Source organism: Giraffa tippelskirchi, chromosome 2, assembly GCF_054371585.1.
Source record: "Giraffa tippelskirchi isolate mGirTip1 chromosome 2, T2T-mGirTip1v1.2.pri, whole genome shotgun sequence".
NCBI lineage: Eukaryota > Metazoa > Chordata > Mammalia > Artiodactyla > Giraffidae > Giraffa > Giraffa tippelskirchi.
In genome coordinates, this window is record NC_137276.1 from 56,901,187 (window position 1) to 56,920,740 (window position 19,554).

At 43.6% G+C, this 19,554-nt stretch overlaps 1 long non-coding RNA gene across 1 annotated transcript in view; it reads right to left on the bottom strand.

Annotated features, from left to right (window-relative positions):
- LOC145538553 (uncharacterized) overlaps window positions 1–12,380 on the bottom strand; it is an 81,293-nt gene extending 68,913 nt beyond the window's left edge. The window contains exons 1-2 of the long non-coding RNA XR_014077009.1: window positions 12,061–12,380; window positions 10,707–11,226 (exon numbers count right to left, since the gene is read on the bottom strand). This is a non-coding gene — a long non-coding RNA (uncharacterized LOC145538553). The remainder of the gene's footprint in view (window positions 1–10,706; window positions 11,227–12,060) is intronic.
- Between the last annotated feature and the right edge of the window lie 7,174 nt (window positions 12,381–19,554).

Genomic DNA, 19,554 nt, shown 5'->3' on the forward strand with positions numbered 1-19,554 from the left:
TATGGTGATTCTACATTTATTACCCTTTCCAGGATGTGATGAATCAGTGAATGAACAATGTATAATAAAATTGATATCTGTAGATGCTAAGAAAATTCTGTGTAGTCTGAGGGGGTCTGGTTAGGCTTCTGGAATTTGGGCCGAGTTTAGAAGACTGGCCTGCGCACTGAGAGTGTTTGAGAGCCATGGGCTGAAGGCTGAGCAGCAGGGCTCCTCATGGACACTGAGACCTTCTTCCCATCTGAAGAAGGGAACTTGAGGCTTCACACCACCTGGGCACTGCATCCTACAGATGAGCCAGGGGATGCTGTGATTATGCCCTTCTCACAGAGAAAGACCAGAGCAGCAGGTCATCTAGAGCTGCACGGGTATAGCCACCTGGCCCCCACTTCAGAATTCTCCCTCCCAAGCCATGCTGCTGCTTGTCACATTTTCCTTCATAGGGCTCAGGGACTTAGTGATGTAGCTATGTCAAATGTATATTCTCCTCGTTCCTATGGAAGCCTCTCACAGGACACACTGCCTCTTAGACACCCAGGCAGTGTGTCTAATGGGAGCAGTAATGGCTGTAAAGTAAAGGGACCTAAATTCAAATCCTGTGTGGCTATTTGATAACACAGCCATAATATCTTTGACACGTGTTTCATCAAGAGGTGGGGTCTATGTGGAATGAGACTGAGCTGTGACTGCTTCTACCAATAGACTAGAGAGGAAGTGACGCTAGGTGACTTGCTGGGTTAGGAGAAATCTTGCAGCTCCTGTTTTGGGGCTTAGGGAGGCTTGTCCTCCAATGGTCCCTCTAGAAACCAAGCACCATAGTGGGATAAGCCCAAGCTACATGTGGAGGCCACGTGTAGGTGCTTTTGGCAATGTGCTGTGCTTAGTCACTCAGTCATATCCAACTTTTTGCGACCCTATGGACTGTAGCCCACCAGGTTTCTGTGTTCATGGGATTCTCCAGGCAAGAATACTGGAGAGGGTTGCCATGTCCTCCTATAGGGGATCTTCCCAACCCAGGAACTGAACCCAGGTCTCCCGCATCAAGTGGATTCTATCCCATCTGAGCCACCAGGGAAGCCCAAGAATACTAGAGTGGGTAGCCTATCCCTTCTCCAGGGAACTTCCTGCCCCAGAAATTGAACCGGGGTCTCCTGCATTATAGGTGGATTCTTTACCAGCTGAGCTAACAGGAAAGCCCAAAGGTCATGTGCGTGCTAGTCACTTCAGTCGTGTCTGACTCTGTGCGACCCCATGGACTGCCTCCTGCCAGGCTCCTCTGTCCATGGGATTCTCCAGGCAAGAATATTGGAATGGGTTACCATTTCCTTCTCCAGAGGATCTTCCCGACCCAGGGATTCAATCTGAGTCTCTTATATCTACCTAGATCGGCAGGCATAGTTTCAGTGAAATGAGCCTTCCCAATGTTCCCCCCACCCAGAAGTACCTACAGACATTGGAGTCCTAGATGGAGTAGAGACAAGCCACTCCCCCACCCTGCCCAAAGTCCTGATCCACAGGATCTGTGAGCAGAATGAATGAAGGTCATTTTATACCACTAGGAAATGGTTTGGAGGTTGTTTGGTACACAGCAAAAAAAAAAACAACTACCATCTCACCACTAGGTACTGACAGTGTGACTTTGGGAAAAGCAGTTGACCCCTTTAAAGAGCCCTCTCTATACAATAATGATTTTCAAATAAAATCCTGCTTCACGTGATGTTGTCAGGAGTAAATGAGACAGAGAAAGTGACTCACTTGGCACCATGCGCAGTACATTAGGGCATGCACTAATGAATGAATGTCAGCTTCCACGTGAGGTGAAAACGAGGCTTCAGTTTGTCCTGACAAGTGCTGCTCTCCATCTTCCATCTCATCAGACTTCCTTCCTCACTTCCTCCCCGGGCTCAGACTTCACAGGTTAGACCTTCCAAATCTGCTTCCTCTCAGCCTCACAGCAGCTGATTGCCTGGTGGGGTGAGAAGACCCAGGGCAGAGTGGAGGTCTTTCATGTATGATGCCCCTCTTTTCTCTGGAGTTTGATCTTGACAACTGTGGGGAGGGGCTTCACAAAGTGGCCTTTGCTGAAATCCTCCTGGCTCCCCAGTGACTCAGCACAGGATGGATACACACATTCATTATAATCACCAGGTAGGGGGCTTTCTTTGGAGCCTCCTCAGCCAATACCTCTATCCACACTGAATTCTGCATGACTCTCATGATCCAAATTCAAGTATGTCAGGCATATATGCACGCAGAGTGTCACGGAGCTAAGAAATAATTGTGTGGGTCTCTTCCCTCCTGAGGGCCAGCATGAGGAAAGTCCTTTCAAGACTAGAGGAGGTTCCAAGCATCCTAGGAGGTGATAATTAACTCTCAGCCCCACAGGTTGGAACCTGTGAGAGAAGGCAAGGAGAAGGGGAGCCCCCTCACCACGTGTGGCCAGATGGAACATTGCCACGCACACTCTGAGAGAACACAGCTCCCAGTTCTTTAATGCAGTGCTGACATATCCCAGGCACAAGTCTCTTACTCTTAGGGAAAAAAATTAAACTTTTCTAAATCAGACTGATATCTCAATTGGAGAAACTTTCACTCCAAGACTAAAAAAAAATAAAAATAGAACAAGAAGCTGCAAGTACCAAGGGCTTGAGTCTGAATCTCCATGAGGACTGGCTCAAAGTTGGGCTCCTCCAATGACACTCTGCTGTAGGATAGGGGTGGGAAGTAGGGGGCTCCTTCCAAGTGGTTGCTGCTCCTTCTGGAGCCATGAAGGGCTATCAGGAAGAGGTCTGGATATTCTATGAATCCAAATATGGCTTTATGTCAAGGGCTTCCCAGGTGGTGGTAGTGGTAAAGAACCCACATGCCAACGCAGGAGATGTAAGAGATGTGGGTTTGATCCCTGTATCGGGAAGATCGCCTGGAGAAGGAAATGTCAACCCACTCCAGTATTCTTGCCCGAAGAGTCCCATGGACAGAGGAGCCTGGTAGGCTATAGTCCATGAGATCTCAAGAATCGGACACGACTGAAGCAAATGAGCACGGCTTTATGTCAAACTGACTTTATCACTAGAGTCAGATTAACAAATGTTTATCAAGCACTTATTATGTGTTAAGCACTGCTCTAGAAACAGTAAACAAGTAAAGCAAGAACTTTCTCTCAAAGAGCTTACAGTCTAGAATAGAGACGGGTCAGAAGGGGTAAAGGGAAGATCATTTTAAGTTCTCAGCCTTGGGAGGGGTCCTCAGGATGGACGAGAGTCTTATTTCACATTTTATTTTTTTAATTCCACACAATTTTAAAGGTTACACTCCATTTATAGTTACTACAAACTATTGGCTATATTCCTCATGTTGTACAATATGTTCTTATAACCTACTTTACAGGCGTTAGTTTGTACCTCCCACTCCCCCATTCCTGTTTATTCCACATTTTAGATGAAAATTTTCTTTGCTGTGAGTTTCTGAATTTCCATAGATCCCAGCATAGTGACATTCTACTCATTTCTCTAGCCTACCAGCTTCAAAATACCTCCTTGTCTACACTAGTCGTTTCTTACAGCCCTTTTCAGAAATTTTCCACATGATTAATGTTCCATTTAAAAACCTCCACTTTGGGTAGGTTTGCAGTAGATGCCACACAGCTGTAGCTGTCAGTGGGTCACGCTGTGTGATAAATTAACCAAGACGAAGCTCTGGGAACACTGTCACTTCCCTCCACTAACACAAGAGCCATGGATGAGTCCCTGCATCATTGCTGCTCCAGATATGACACCTGAGACCAACAACAGGGTTCTGTGGGCAGAGAATTCTGACCACGACCTACCCCATGCTACCCACGTGGATCAGCTATGTTGCTTCATAGAAAGTGCCTCGGTGTCCCCTTCTCTCAAACAAAAACATAAAAATCCCAATCCTTCCATTTAAAAATTCTCTAAAGACTGCATCATATAGGGTTCCAAACACTGGGTAGATGGTAGGAGAACATAGGTTTTGCTCTCACCCCCTTGTCAAGGCTCTCATCCCCTTGTCAGAGTGACCTCTCTGGCCACTATTTTCTTCTGAATAAAGGGAGGGTCCCTTACTATTCTGCTCTCTGTGAATCTATAGCTATGGAACATGTACCTATTTTTGAGTTGAGGTCTTGTGTAACTTTTTCAAAGTTGTTTTATTAGCATTGCAGTAAATCTTTCCATTTAACAACTTAAAATATGCAAAAAAATCTGATAACTTATTTATAATTAGATACACTTGTGAACACAATATGATTACAGCACTGAGGTAAGATGATTTCCCCACTACTTCAATAATAGTTGGAAATAATTATTTCCTATAACACTAAAAAGTACAGTTTTATATCTCAAAATGCCAGTGCTTTAATGTACTAAAACAGATTGTTGCCCCTTGGAGTCTACTACACATGTTAAATTATTATTATTCTGATTATCACACCATGATTATAATGTATTCCACTTAGCACTGTGGATTGTATTAGTTAAGTAGTTCTAGATAATTTATTACTTATCCACTCAGTGGTTCTTACATAGCACCTGAGCAAAAGTCAAGAACAAAATGTAAGACTTTAGTCTAAACAGACTTAATCTTCAGTATTCAAAACTCAGCCTTATGCTGCCTAAACAGAGCTGGCATGGTTTAATTCCTTTTGTCACAATCCCCCTGGATAAATAATTCCTTAATTACTTCTTAGATGGAAATATTAATCATGGGGCAGCCTTTAATAAGACCAAAATTATGGTGCTTCTTATCCCCAAAGGTTAACAAGGGAAAAAATTATTCTTCTCTTCCTTTCTTCTCTCTCCCCTGATACACAGCTTGTGTGGCACCAGTCAGTTTGCCATTTAAATTTTATTTAAGCAAATATGTCATCTATCCTCAGAAATTCGAGGTCCCTGAGCAAGGGAATGGTGTCTGATTCATATCAGGATTTGCCACAGAATTGCCATGCAATAAATGAAATAGCCTGACTCTATACAAACATAAATGATTTAAGTAAATTTGGGAATGCCTTAACAATGATGTCACTGCTTCCGTTTGACTGTATAACAGTTGGTCAGTTTCATGGTTGGTCAGTAGATTGGTTTGAGGACTTAGGAAAGCTAATCACTTAGTATATATGTGTTCAGTTGTTCAGTTGTGTCTGATTCTTCACTGCCCAATGGACTGTAGCTCGCTAGGCTCCTCTGTCCATGGAATTTCCTAGGCAAGAATCCTGGAGTGGGTTGTCATTTCCTACTCCAGGGGATCTTCCTGACCCAGGGATCAAACTCACATCTCCTGCAGTGGCAGGTGGATTCTTTACTACTAGTGTAAGCTGGGAAGCCAGTATAAATGTAATCACTCAGTATAAATAATATTTAAACCTCAACCACGTGGTGGATTTGGTGCTCTGCACTGCAATGTTTCCTGCACTCTAGAAACTCACAGTGTGTTGGGGAAGATAGACTTACAAAAAGATAGATTAATCATTAACTTCTCTATTAAGCTATTAAACACTATAGTAGAGGTGGAAACACTCCTTTTGACCCTCAGATACCGCCCAGAATGGCTCTCTTGGTTTGACAAGTGTGTGGAGAGTGTACATTCATTGTCCCAGTGTGATGGTGTAAGAAACCCTTTTGCGAGCCTATCCAATCTGTAGATGTTTAAAATCTCAAGGGTGAGAAGTTTGTTCACAGAGGAGAGGAGCAAATCTATCTGCATAACTGAGGTGAAAGTAAGACAGTGCTGCACACAGAGACCTTTCAGACAGAACAACTTCCACGGTTCTTGGTTAAACACGGAAAGCCACAGTCTGATCTACTATTGAGTGTAAGTTGGAGACGTAAGAGCTGTGACAGGGTTTTGTATGTTGCAGAGATCTCACTGAAACACAACAAACGCAGTTTTGGAGAAACTGATTTGGAGAATTCTCTAAATGAGACAACCGATGTGAATTGGGCAAGTGTAGGTTCTATAACACAGAAGTAAGAGATCAAGGTAGGAAAATAGGCAGCTGTAAAGAAAACAAAAGACAGACAGGAGAGAGAAAATGTGTGTATGTGGAGGGGCAAGGGGGGAAGGGGGGCAGTGTGTTTATGTATGCATGTTAGAATTTAATATTCAACAAATAAAGGAAAGGAAGAACTTGTCAAAAATTTGTGTTTGTTATGAATTTGGAAAAAATTAACTTTGAGTTTTTCCTTAAACCATATACTAAATAAACTTCTAAATGAATTGCAGAGCTACATATTAAGATATTAAGTTCCAATTATAGAAAAATTAGACTGTAAAATTGAATAGCAAGTGTGTAAATTTAGAAGTAATAGAAGAAATCACAAAGAATAGATCATCAGACTTAATTACACACAATTAAATTTTCTGCCTAGTGAAAGAACCCCAAATAAAAAGGCAGTTGGGAAAAGAAATGCTGCTGTAAATATATTGTTAGAAAAAACAAAGAGGTAATGATTTTATTCTGTGAAAAACAAAAGAAACATCAATTTTAAAAAGGAAAATAATTAATAGTAGATGAATGAGTAAAATATTCTGAATAAGATAAAAGGTATTTTTATCATTATCCTACTATTCTATTTATTTTTATTAAATAACACTTAACAATAATTACTGCCTGGAATTATGTGAAGTGTTGAACATACATAATTCTGAGCTCTTCTTGTAAAAACTACTTGATAATGGGTTTAATTCCCAAGAAATGATCAAAATTAAAAATTAGATATGAAAACTGCAGTGAAAAATTAGTGGTGATTATTTAACTATTTAAATATGGAACTAAGCGGTTATGGAATTTAAAGGCCAGAACATAAATGTTATAAACCTTAACCAAGTAAATCTAAAAACATAACAAATAAAAATTAAGACATGAAGGAAATGGAGATGGGAAAAAGTGAAAACTGGCAATTTCTTAAATCCCCTATAGCAAGAAGTTGGTTAATAAGTTGTCTACTATTTAAAGGACATAATTTTAAAAGCTTAACTCCTACCTGTTAATATTTTATAAGCTGTTCCTTCTTAACTTCGAAAGGATCTTTTGGGAAAGGAGCAATGGCATGTGATAAAGAAACATTTATCTGAAATTCAGCTCTTCCTTCGATTCTTCTGTAATACTGAAGGGAATTAATTTTAATGATTCTCATTTAAAGACAGCAGCTTAAGAAGAGGCCTCTGCTTTTCTCTACTCTTACGAGTCATAGGACAGCCAGACCAGACAGGGCCATCTCACAGGCAGCAAGCTGTCCAGGCAGCCCTTTCTGAAGAAAAGTCTTGAAACAAAAGAATATATGGTATGGGGAAGTTTATATAAAGCTGGAATTTAAAATTATTGAAGTGGCTAAAATAAAACCAGTTGTTGGAGAATAAAAGTAGAAGGTAAAGGAGAGGACTGAAAGAGTAAAGTCAAAGTGAAGTGAAGCGAGTGAAGTGAAAGTCGTTCAGTCATGTCCGACTCTTTGAGACCCCATGGGTTATATAGTCCATGGAATTCTCCAGGCCAGAATCCTGGAGTAGGTAGCCTTTCCCTTCTCCAAGGGATCTTCCCAACCCGGGAATCAAACCGGGGCCTCCTGGATTGCAGGTGGATTCTTTACCAACTGAGATATCAGAGAAGCACCTACACATACATATGTAATTAATTTAGTAACTTGAAATTGCTTTGGTGAGTATAAAATTGAGTTCTTTTTGATGATAGCCATTCTGACAGGTGGGAGGTGTTATTGTTATTTTGATTTGCATTTCCCTGATGATTAGTGATGTTGAGCAACTTTTCATGTGCCTGTTGGGTTATTATGAATTATATGAAATCATGTGTGTGAAACTTTTGGAAATTGTAAAGCATTAAAGAATCATTCATTCAATTTAAAAAGTCCAAGAAAATCAACAGTGAAAATATAAAAAACACAGAGTACTTGAAAATTAAGGAACACCCTCGGGCTAAATTAAAAAGGAAATCCAAATCAAAATTATAAATTGTTCATAAAAGAGTGCAAAGAAGCACAGAACTCAATCCAACTGATGTGGGAGACAGTATTGTTTGCTCCTGAGTCAGACTGCCTGGAGCTGTGTGATTCTGGAAACATTACTTAACCTCTCTGTGCCTCAGCAGTCTCACCACTGCAAAACAGTGATAATAACAACACTCGCCCAGAGGGGTGTGGTGAAGACTGAATTAGAATTCACAGAAAACACCTAGAGGTCAAGTACGTAATAAGGGTTCTTGAACAGTTTATATCTTGTTGTCTCCATTCCTCCCTCTACTTTCCTTCTTCCCTTACTCTTCTCCTTCCTCATTTTTTTAAATTCTCTAAATGTGATTCTACTACTTTTGTAATAAAAAAAGTACATTAAAATGTCTAATGGAGCTATTTCATCACAAATCACATTATTAATGAAATTTAAAGGAAAAAGACTTCAACTGAATAAGAAGTATCATTATTCCTTAGGTCAGCATATTTTGATAGCTCTCCTTTCTGCTGCTGGAGGTGTGTTAGAGTGAGGAGAGGGTGGAAACCAATGCAGAACTGTTTGATTTTGCCTATTTTAGACAGAAAAAATGACCCAGTTTCTGAGAAGGCTGTCTGGGACCTACCATAATTTCTACAAGGAGGGTTATCATCTATCTCCTTTGTCTTAGAGAGAGCTGTAGAGGAAGGAAAACAAAGATATCAGACTTCCAGCCTTTTATTTCCAAAAGTCTAATTTCAAAAGAAGCAAGAAGAGAATGACTGTTGCAGACTTTCCCCCAAACCTCTTGTGACCACTCCAGATGGGAAACAGTCTGCAGAAGATGAAGAGTCGGGGGCAGGTCCCAAGACAGGAAGCATCCAAGCAGCAAGTTCAGCAACTGACAAGACCCCAAAAAGAACTGGCTTGGGGCACACCAAGGCAGGGGCCAGAATGTGCAGCCCCCAAGAGGAATTCACGTTCCAAGGGTCATATAGGTATAAAGCAGAGTGCAGGATCCAGAGGCCTTGCCAAATGGAAAGGTCCGTGTCCAGCAGTACCTGACCTCAAAGGACAGGTCATGTGAGAGCCAGGTGAGCACCCATTACCAGACATTGGTGCTATGGAAGCCCTGGGATTTTGACACTATCTTCAGTGTCAGGAACTGCAGGAAAGAATGTTAAAGTTTCCCAGTTGCCCAGTAGAACAAAGGCTCAAAACAAAAAATATTTTGGAAAATAAAGTAATACTTTGTTGCACATCTGAGTTTATAGTGAGACTTCTACTTGCCACATGAGTCTTCCCCACCTTCAAATCATGGACTCATGTGACATGCCATCCACTAATCCTGATGTGAACTCGCCTCTGGAGTCCAGTGCTTCCTCGGTGATAATGGCTGGATGGCACTTTCTCTCTAGCGTCTTTTGCAGCCCTTTCTAGGAGACATACCTTGGAGGCTTATGTTCTTCGGTTTTATTGCTCTGCATTGTGCTGTTAAGACTACCCCTGAGATCCTTCCATCTTCCTCACCTTCCCTCCTCCCACTTTACTGATAAGGAAATCAAGGACAATCATAGAAGTAATGCCCCCAAGCCACACAGCTAGATAGAGTGGACTTACAGCTGCTCATGAATAGAGTCTTCTCTCTTTCTAAGATGAGGCAGGATAATCCTCCTCATAGCCCTGGGAACTCAGCCAGCCCTCCCAAGAGATGAGGACACAGCCCACAATACAGCCTGCACTGCGGCATGGCACACTCCCCCACAGACATGATCTCAGGCACTTTATATGTTCAGGTTTTACTGCCGGTCCCCAAGAGCAACTGTTTGTTGCACAGGCACAGCTCATGAGATACAATCATAAAGAGCCTTTCCAACTCTCTCTCTCCTATAGATTATCATATCCTGCGAGCTGCCCTAGGGCTTGGAATATATCTTGTATTCAATAAATTCTCATTGACACTGATTCCATTGCTATGTAAGTACTACATTAACATGATAACACAAAAATTAGATTAACGATAGCATCTGCAATTTGTTATACAGAGCACTTAGTGTGTGTCAACTCTCACACAATGACTTTCTACAGGCATCATCACAGAGGTTGTACAGATGAGAAAACCAAGACCCAAGGTGGCACAGTAAGCAGGATTTTGAATCCAAAATCTGTCTGAAAGCAAATCAAAACCTCGCTCTCTCTAAAAGGGTGATTACTTTCCCCCTGCTAAAATCTTCTAATGCCCTTTAAGTTTGCTCTGAGGGATTAGTTTTTTTCATCTGCCCCAGGATTAATTTCCAAGATTTTCCTGGTTATTTCTGGTTATTATAAAGTTCTGTAGTCATTTGAAGTCACAAAGCTCCGTCTTGATTGTGAAATTAGAAGGTCTGGCTCTATGTAATAATCAACACTTCAATCTTAATTTGAAAATAAGACTTATCCGCTTCCTTAGCTGGGGTTTCCCGCAGTTACAAAGCCTCTCTCTTCTTGCTCATCTTTTTTACCACTTGTTACCTGCTGTTTCTTTTAACTTTTTAATATTTTATGTGGAAACTTCCAAGCACACACAAATGTCAAAGAGTAGCATGATCAATCCATTATTCACCTTCAACAGTTATTGCCTCACCAACCCATGGCCAGTCTTGTTGCAACTATACCACACCCACTCACCATTATCTGGCCAATGTTCTGAAAACCACCTCCCAGTGTTGGCCAGTGGAGAAATTTAACGGAGAAGGAAAAAAAAATCTTACCTAAGTAGCAGGTACACTCTTGTACTCTCTGGGCCGGCAAGTGTTTAAAAGATATTTTTTTTAGTAGGGAAGATTTGGTGAGTTCTCCAGAGAGTCCTGTAGGTATTGCTCCCCTGCTATTCCTTTGATGTGAACACACACATCTCCATTTTGGTGAATGGCTTAGTCAGGAATACAGTGGCCCATCCCTAGAGTTTTTTGTTGTTTTTTTTTTTTTTTTGCTGAGGTCCCATCAGCTCTGCAAGCAGCCTATTGCACAGGAATGAAGATGACCCAGACCCATTCCCTCATCAAGAGCCTTCATCTGCTCAGTGGGACACATTCAGGCAACCCTTGTTCTAATTAATTCTAGAAACATGGGCAAGTGTGATTCTGGTCACCTCTTCTTCAGCTGGTCCATCTGTTGCAAGCTTCTCTCTCATCCTTTAGATTTCTAAGTGCAACTCTTACTAAGGTCATAGAGTAGTTCCATAGAAGTACTTCTCATTATTCTTGATGTTAGGAATAGGCACACCAGCACCTGTCCAAAAAAAAAAAATTTCTTATTTGCACCCCTTTTATACCTCAACATGAAAAGAAGGTTAAGTGCCCTAAATCAGTGTTGCTCAGAGTGTGGTTCTGTCAAATGAGATACAGAGCCTGTGATGGGTTATAAACCAATGCATTGCTTCCTTCATCAGGAAAGTCTTGCTATTAAAAAAAAAAAGTCAGCTGAACCAAACAATGTGCTTAGCAATGTAGCTGATCTACTTTCTGGTTCAAGTTCCTCATGTCACTGGAGACTGCGAACAAATTGCTCATGGGCTGGCTTGAACAGTTCTTGGCCATTTACTTTGGGATTTATCCACAGTGGGAGCATTGGAATAAACTACTGTTTGTTCCTGCCAAAATTTGATTCTTCAATCAAAACTGAGACAGTAAGAATCCTATTCTAATCCTGAGGTATATAAGAAAAGATCAAGGACTCAGACCTACACAGAACAATCACAAAGATCCAGAGTCTAGAAAGGTTTCATAGGGATGGTTCCTGGTCTTGAGTTCCTGTTCCTCTGTGGTGGTCACTTGCAAATCCTATGAAGTCATCTGTTTCAACTTGCTGAAGCAAACAGCCATAGCCCTGGTTCTTACCCTTCAGAGCAAGCAGTCCAGATTTCCAGCCTCAAATATTATATTTCCTTATCTGTGGGCTTTCTCTCATCTACGAGTCTACTTTGCTCTCCCAGCACAACAACAAATGACTGAGGAGTACGTATATAAATATCCTGTCTCCTTCACTCCTTACCAGGATCATTCTGAAATACATGCCCTATACTGGTGCTCAAAGCTTCCCGCCGAAGCACAGGCAAGAACTCACCACATCCTGAGAGCTCTCCACAAGGAAGATCCTTCCAACTGCAACTTCTGGAGAGAAGCTCACCAAGAAACCTGAGATGCTGGTTCAACTTGGCAATTAAGAAGCTCTGAGAGGAGCGTCGAAGACAAAGTGTTGTTGCCCTTGCTTGCTTGCCCTGTATCTGTTTCATCAATAACAAGGGCATATTATGGGCAAAGGACCATCCGAAGCCAGACTAGGAGAGGCATGGACCTGGGTTCAACATCATAATCTTTCAGATAGGATTCAGAGTGGACACCTAGGAAGAGCTGCTTATCCAGCCCTTTCCGGACCACCCACTTGGAATCATTCATTGCTAGCCAACAATTCCAAAGAGCCTTGGAATTCTGGCTCTCACACCCCATTTGCTGGGGTGATGAGTCATTCCACAGTGTGGAGATTGACCACACTCTCCTGCCCTCTGCTGAGTCTGGTCTCAGTGTGCCTGCCAGGTGCCAGGGCACCTGAGCATCCTATTCCGGTGGGCAGCACAGAATTTTAGCAGCGTGCACAAAGATGACGAGGCAGAGGCTGAGTTCTGAAACTCATGCTCTAGTGGGGAGACTGGTGAGAAAACAATCATAACCAAATGTGGTTTCCAGGTTTCAAGTCAGAACTTTGACTCTGCAATAAGGGACAGACCTCAGTAATTAAAACATAAAATGAAAATAGGTGAGTTACCTTGGGAAAATCATTTCTTCTTTCTGATCTTTCCATTTTCCCACCTTGAAATTCAAGCCCTAATCCTTGTCTGGGGTGGTGTGAAAACTCAGTGAAAGGACTTGTGAAAACATTTTGTAAAATGCAGAGTGTGATGAAATGAAAGGGATGGGGTGATATTTGAATAAATGATACATTCATATTCCATAATTCTCATTATATGCTAATGGTTATACTAACTATATAACATTATCCTTCTAACATTGTATATTAAATTCATCACAAACCATATCTAATCTCTCAGTAAATCCTGCTAGTGATGACTTGGGACTCTATCCAGAAGCCCACCATTTCTCTCCACTCCTGCTGGCCTTCCCTGGCCTGTCTGGTCCAAGCCTCCATCCACAGCCTTCTCATTCCTCCTTCCCACCACCCAACATCAACCTTTGAGCAAGCAATTTTTTAAATTTTGGTAAAATAGTAGATGATCCCTTCCAAACGTAAATCAACCATGTCACTCTGCTGTGGGAACCCCGCTGATGCCCCACAAATCCTAGCAGGGCACCTCATCCTGTGTCACTAGTCCCTGGCCTCCTGTGACATCCCCCACCTCTCTGCCCTTCATTCTCCCACTCCAGCCATGCTGGCCGCCTTACTCCACTTCAAACAATAGCACATTCATGCCCTAGAGCGTTTGAACTTGAATCTGCTATCTGGAATGCTTTTCTCCAGATCGCTGAGAGCTCACACACCTTCACTTCCTTCAGGATTCTTCTCAAATACCAGAGGCATTCCCCACGCCTTGGTATGAAAAGTAGATTGCCACCAGCACCCAGCTCCATGTCCTATACTGCATGCCCACCTTCATTCTTCTCCACAGCACTGACACCTTCTCACATGTTAGATATCTGTTCGTTTTGCTAGAGCCTGCCTCCTCCTCAGCCTAGACTGTCATGTCCTTGAAGGCATAGCAATCTCCTCCTTTCACCTAAAGGGTGAATGGTCCACAGCAGTTATCTAATACGTATTTGTATGAATGAGTGAACGAACGATTGAAGGACATATTGATCAGCCAATCAATTAACCCACAATATACTCTGCACACCCCACAGAGTGCAAGGACCGTCATAGGGGAGAATGGATACCGTGTACTTTGTAATCTGTAAAGCAGCGCTGATTCAGGTTTTTAAGGCAGGAGCGCTGGGATGACCCAGGGAATCTCAGTACACAGTCTTACAGGGTGTCAGAAATAACTTCACCCAAACTGGACCATTTATTCTCTGCCTAGGGGCTTAGACTTGGCCTTTATGATTTCTTTCCAAGCATCCTGAATGGACTAGCTCCACGGTCCTTTCTGCCCCCACAGGAACTCAGCAACAGCAGGAATCCAACTCCCCACCTCTGTGCTCTATTTATACTCCTTGATGCCTCTTTATGAAAGTTAAAGTGGTCAGAAGCTGAGAGAGGCACAAATGTGCAGATAGCACTATTGATTTTTTCCTCCTGAGAGAGACCAGGCTGCCAAACTGTGTGGCTACAAAGCAGGCAAAATGGCCTGGCAGGGGTCCCAGTCCCCTCCACTACCCACCCCCCACCCCCGCCACCATACACACACGGTTCGTTCTCTGATCCCCACCTCCCACCCTTGAAACCCACAAGACCCCTGTTTCTGTCTCCTCTGCTCTGGACCTTCCAGACCCAGGAGCCATCGCAGTGGCAGTAACTAGCCCAGCAGTTGGTTTCTGCCATTTTTATTTTTAGGCGTGATGCTGTCTCTGAAAAGAAAATAAAAGCAAATAAAATTCAGGCTGCTGCTATTGATCTCCAGTCATTTCTGAACGTTGCTACAGCAACCAACAGGGGCTTCGCAGCCACTCTTTCCCTCCTCTCCACACCCTCCTCCCCGTCATCATGTGTCACAGGACCCGGGCCGTCAGGATAGCATCAGCACAACATCCTGTCATGAAAAAGCATCTGTCCACAGCTTTGGAGGAAAGAGTCACCCAGGATCCGGGGCCAGGCAATCGGTTCTGTCCACGTGGTCTATTCGCTGCCAGGCCAGCCCCGCAGCCAGGCCAGGTCCTAAGTGACACAGAGAGGGAGGCTGAGGAAGTGCTGTTAAACACCGATGCAGACACAGGGAGAAGGAAAGGAGGGAAGCCTGCAACATTTCAAGAAATTTACAGCCTGGACTTTCTCCGCCTCCCTCTGAGGAACTGGTAAATTTTCAGCAGCCCTTGTCATGAAGTCAAGGAGACTTGATTTTGGTGGCTCCGCCTGCTTCACCTCCAGGCTCCTCAGGGACCTGGTATGCCCCACCCCTCCTCCATACCACCAGGGACCTGGCTTCCTGCTCTGTGGTGGAAGCCAGAAAAATCAAATTAAAATATGTGTGCCGGGTTACAGGTGACAGCAATATATGGGCCAGGGAGGGGGCTGTGCCTAAAGCTCAGCTCAGGTCAGCTCTGGGAGCTGGGGCGACTGGGGAGACTGGACCAGGACCCCAGGCCCTTACTTAGCCTGCAGCTTAATAACAATTCCTGTCATGAGAACAGTGCCAATCCATTCCAGCACATGTGCATCCAAGTCAGGGGTCTCACAATGGCACAGTCTCACAATGGCACAGTCAATATACCCATTCTTGTGTGAGCACAAGATGGTTAAACCTTCAGCTGCTGCTAGATTACACGGTGGATGATGAGAAAAAAAAGAAAAACTTTATGGGAAATGTCTTCCAGGTAATAGGTAGCAAGTTCAGAGCTGTTCTATTTCCACCTGAATCAGAGCAGTCTATAAAACCCTTCATACACCAGCAGAAACGGGAGTGGAAGGTGTTTGTAATGGGCAGCTGCTGCTGCCATTCATTGCTGAGTGTGCTCTGACTGAAAGACTCCTGCAGTGGCCAGATCTCTGCAGCAGAAAATAGCCACAGATGGGGCTGGGCCTGCAGCAATGAAATTCATGAACATGTACAGGGAAGGGGTCCCAGTGGCAGCCTGGAGCAGGCCACCACCAAGTTCTCTCCAGCCCCTGGGCTTCTCGTCTCAGATCCCTCCAGTCTCGGGGTAAATCCTTCTCCCTGCGTGTTTCGTCCAAGGTGCTCTCCTTGTCTGCCTCCAATCTCCCCTCCCCTTTGAGACTAAGACCTTGAGAAATAAAACCATGATGACTTCTGGCTAGTTCTGCTTTCAGGTCTCCCTCACCCTTGCAGATCAGAGCCCAAGCATCCACTTAGGTGGAAGAAGGAGGAAAAAGAAACTGGGTTATTATCTGTTCTGCCACTAACCGCTCTCATAGTCATTAATCTGAGGACTGACACAGAGTTCACAGTCCCTTCCCGAAAGCTTATGTGTCCTCAAGGCCAGAGACTAGACAGTTTGAGATAGGATGCAAATTTAATGTGTACTTAGTGATGAAAGTTAATGTATATTGAGTGGTTCTAAGTATTGTAAGTATAAATAGTTATAACTGCTCCAAATGCATTGCATGCATTGGTCAGTTCATCCTCATAGCATCTTGTATGGGAGGCACTATTATTGCTCTCATTTTAGAAAGGAGGAATTTGAGACACAAAGAGGGCAACTACCTTTCTCCCAAGTCACACAGCTTGGGATTGGTGGAATCATAATTCAAATTCAGGCAGGCTGAGAACAGAGCCTCTAGCTCTTTACCATGAGGTTTCACCACCAGGACCCATCCTATCTCATCCTATGTGAGAGACACTCCAGATGCTGTGAGAATAAAACAGTGATGTAGTGGTTAGACAGTGCCTTCCTTCCCAGCCCTTTCCTGCTTGCCCCTTTGCACCCTCAGTGAGCCAGTGAGGAAGGTGGCTGTAGGGATAAAGAAGAGGAAAGCCAGGGCTGGAGTTCAGCTGAGTTACACAAGCACAGACCTGGCCAGTTGGTTGAATTTTTAAAATACTTCTAAACTGACAAAAAGTCACTGCTCAGCCCCCTCCTTGAGACATGCTCCTCTCGCTGACCCCCACCCTGCCACTCAGGATCCAACAGTTAAGCGAGTGTGAGGTCTGCAGAAGGCACCCACTCATCAGGTCTCTAGAAGGCACCAGAAAGTGCCTACAGTTTATTCGTCAGCCCCACCTTGGCCTGATGCTCTTCCTGAGTCAGGTGTCGGGGGTGACAAAGGAAACTGAAGTCCCTAATGGTCTCCCGTGTGCCCAGATGAACCTTGTTCCCTGCCGGGGCCATGGGTGGTTTGACTCCTCACCAGTTTCAGTCTTTTGTTCCTGGTTTTTCCCAGCTCAGGCTGGTTGGCCAGGCTCCCAGGGGCATGGCTTCTGCCAGCCCTTCCCTTGAAACTGGGCTCTATTCCTATTTCTTAGGCATGGATCCAGATGGATGCCCCCTTCTGCTTCTGGCACCCCAGCTACAAGCTGTAGCACTCACACCCTCTCCCATCAACTCTTCTGCCCCGAGTCTTGCGTCTTGGTGGCATGAACAGCAGGTCCCTCTTGGGAAGGGGAGTGGGCACCCCTGTGGCCCTCCAGCCACTAGTATGGACTGTCCCATCCCCTTACTCCTTGCTAGCAACTCTTTTTATCACCCAGTTAGGTCCAGTTCAGCATTACTGGGAAGCTACTGCTTGTCGGGTGTTAGTGTTACAAAGACCTGGTTGAGAAAATTGTCCTGTGCTCAACTGATGGCAATAACTGCTTAGCTATAATAACTGTGCATCAGACACTGTCCCTAAGCATTTTACATTTATTAAACTTAATCGTGATGCTAAACTCATGAGAGAATTGTTATTGAAGAGAACACTGAGGCACAGAGAGGTTGAGAAACCTCCCCAGGTCACATAGCAAGTCATAGAAATGTCTGGATTTGAATTCAGCACCTGTACCTGCAACCACCATACTGTGGCTGACATTCTGTAGCACAAAACTATGAGTACCAGGACAGGAAAGACCTTAAGTTCTCCCCGGTCCTTTAGACATATGAATTCAAATCCAAATGGGCATATTTAGGGAAATACTTTAAAATATTTATCCCAAGACCTTCCACATCTCAAGGGCAGCCTCAGAGAAAACGGAATTGGCCAGTTTCTGGGTTAAGAGACAAGGTTTTCGGGGAGAAGTTTCCTTTCTTGGCTATTAAGAAGTCTTTCACCCTGTTTCAGAGAGAGGTTCAGGCTTCTGGGGGAAAGCATAGGATTCTGGTTGGCCCTGGAGCAGTGTCCACTGGCCACCCCTGCCAGCAAGCCCAGCCACACAGACGTTTTCCTTCTTTCCAGGGAACCTGCAGGTAAAGACCAGATTTTCTAGGTGATCACAAATACCCTCTCTCTCACGCCCCAGGAAAGGGCACCAGGCCAGCGTCCTCATGGTGCAGTGGCAGCTCCTGGGCACCTGCAATTTGGGATTACCTCACAGCCATTTTTCCAGCCAGAGCAGGCTCTTTTCGGATAACCGGCTAGATGGCGCCACCTGCTGGAGAAATGAAGCGTCTTCTCTCTGGCGGTAGCATCAGCGAGCCCTGCTTCCTACGGCTATTAGCCCTGGTCCTCGCCTACCTCCTCCAACCATGAGCCCGGCCAGAGAGAAGCCTTCAACAGAAATTTCAAGCCAGGGACACAGGTATCCATATCTGAATCTTCCACCGGATTAATTAGCATATTGTTCATTTATTTATCTGCTCTTCTTTCTGCTTCTCAAGGCTCTAACCCCACCCACCCCTCCACTCCAGACCATTTTGGCTGTCACCTTCTGGTTAGGGCTTCTAAGACCTTAAACTCTTTGAGCCTCAATTTCTTCATTTATTAAGATGCAGCACTGTTATGAACAAGATAGCACACCTGTTTCAGGCACTCAGAGAGGTGGAAAAGGTACTAGTGATTGTCACACATCTGCCTAAATGAACGTGTGCTGGACATAGGTCATGACAGGCCCGTAACAAATGGGAAACACAACGTTGATAGATATTCTCAGGTTCTCAAAAACTTCTGGACAATACCATTTCCTTTGTAAAATGTGTACAGAAGAACAGAGCCCCTTTCAGGTAAGGCTTCTGGGCCATTCACTAACATAACTACCTATGGGTTTGCAAGATGCAAGACTCAAATCACAGCCCCAGCAAGGCAATAAATTATATAACACTGGCTCTCAGAGTCTTAACAGAACCATAGAGGTTATACTTGAAATGCCAAGCTCTACTATTTTACTTAATAAACGGTATTTTTCTTCGCTTTCTACTTTGTTCCTTATTCCCTATTAGCTAATTCCTTCCCGTCTATTATGGGCTGAATTGTGTCTCCCCACCTCACCAACAGAAAAAAATCATATGTTGAAGCTCTAACCCTCGCCATCTTAGAATGTGACTGTAGTTGGAGAAAATTACCTCTCTAAAGGCCCTAAGTTAAAATTATCGTGGGTCCTAGTCCAATCTGATTAGTGCCCTTATAAGAGAATTTGAAAACACAAAGGTTAGCCACAGACTAAAAACAATTTTTCAAAACAAAGAGCTGCTATTCAGATTGAAGAACTTTTACAACTTAATTAAAAGAAGGAAAAAATGTAATAAAAAAATGGGCAAAAGTTTGAGACAGACATTTCCCGAAAGAAGATATACAAGTGGCCGATAGCATATGATAAACATATTCAACATCACTAGTCCTCAGAGAAGTGTTAATTAAAACCACAATGTGATACCACTACACACCCACTAGAATGACTAAAGTTAAAGACATCAATAACAAGGATTGGTGAGTTTGGTAAGGATGTGGAGCAATGGGAACTCTCTCCTGCATTCCTGGTAAGAATGTAAAATATTAAAGCCATTTTGCAAAGCAATATAACAG